Consider the following 1,512-nt stretch of genomic DNA (forward strand, 5'->3'; position numbering starts at 1 on the left):
TTGTTGAGTATGTAGGCAGCAAACTCTTTTATAACTGCTGTAACTACTCTATCTACTTATCAACACATTTTATTGTCACTTTAATCCTCTCACAACACTGAGGGGGTTGTCTGGAGAGTATGCACATGCGTGTCAACATTGTGAGTCAGACTCATCTTTGGTCAAACTTTGGGTTGAGTACATACCATTGTGTGATCATTAGGGCGAGCCCCACACTAGCGAGAAGTTTCGTAGGGTGAACCATGTTATTATTATCAATTTTGTCAAAAGACCGGGTTGTACAAAAGGACAAGCCTGTAGGCGTACTTCCCACAAAAAGCACATACACACCAGAAATTACAAAAACAATGACATAAGCAAATACACCTGTAAAACAAAACTGCTACAAGAACAAAAATAAATACTAACAAAACAAGAACATTAAGTATACAGAAGATTCAAAAAAGAACGACGGAGGGCTAAACGGAACAAGGGTGGCTGTTTAATTTGCAGGATGGTATGGGGTATGGTATTCCACAGAAATGGGCTGTTCACAAAGAAAGAGTAACGAAACGAATTGATAGACGATGTCACAGGCCAGAGAGATAGAGGGTGACACCTTGTGGGAGCTTGGGACAACTGAAAATGTTCACTAAATGGTAAGGAATTCCTGTGGTAGAGACTATCATGAATGCAACAAATAGTAAAGTAGTTGTGACACTGTTGAATGGTAGGCCACTTTAATGCTTGGATGCATTCGTCAGAAGACTTACTACAACAGTGAGATGAAGGAATCCACCTACTATTGGAAGCCCAACGGGCAGCTCTACGCTGAACAGATTCCAGAGCATTGATGTTTTTAGCAGTATGAGGATGCCAAACTGGACTGGCATATTCCATAACAGGGCGGACAATGCATTTGTAAGCAGTAGATTTAATGGATGAAGGAGCATTGAACAGGCAGTGGCGAAGAAAATTGAGTGCTTTAGTAGCTTTAGCTGAAACATATTTACAGTGTTCATTCCAGTTCAGCTTTGTGTCAACTATAATGCCTAGGTATCGAATTACAGGATGGTGTAGAATAACAGAAGAATCTAGATGGTATGAAGGTAAAATTGGGGAACGCTTGTTGGAAATCACTATGCTATCACATTTAATTGGATTGAGACGATCAAAAGCGGGAGAAAAACGATAAATTCAACAACACTTACGGAAGAATCACAATATAGTTTACTGACACTCCAAATAAGGCTAGTAGGATCAACCATTAACACGAACAATAATCAGCGTGGCTTACTGACACTCCAAATAACGCTCGTACCTTGTGTCATTTATGCAGGGGGTAGTCACTTCCATACCGCCAATTGATGCGACCTAGTTCAAAATATTGCCTTGATCACTTGATTTCACCTTTCCAAGAGCCTTGATTCTTGATCGTCAACCGTAAAAGCTTAGTAAAATAATTCTCGTGTTGCTCAAAGGCGCTTGACCGCCACTTTTGCAGACACCTTGATCGCTTAATTTACTGTAAAA

This window comes from Dysidea avara, chromosome 7, assembly GCF_963678975.1.
Source record: "Dysidea avara chromosome 7, odDysAvar1.4, whole genome shotgun sequence".
Lineage (NCBI taxonomy): Eukaryota > Metazoa > Porifera > Demospongiae > Dictyoceratida > Dysideidae > Dysidea > Dysidea avara.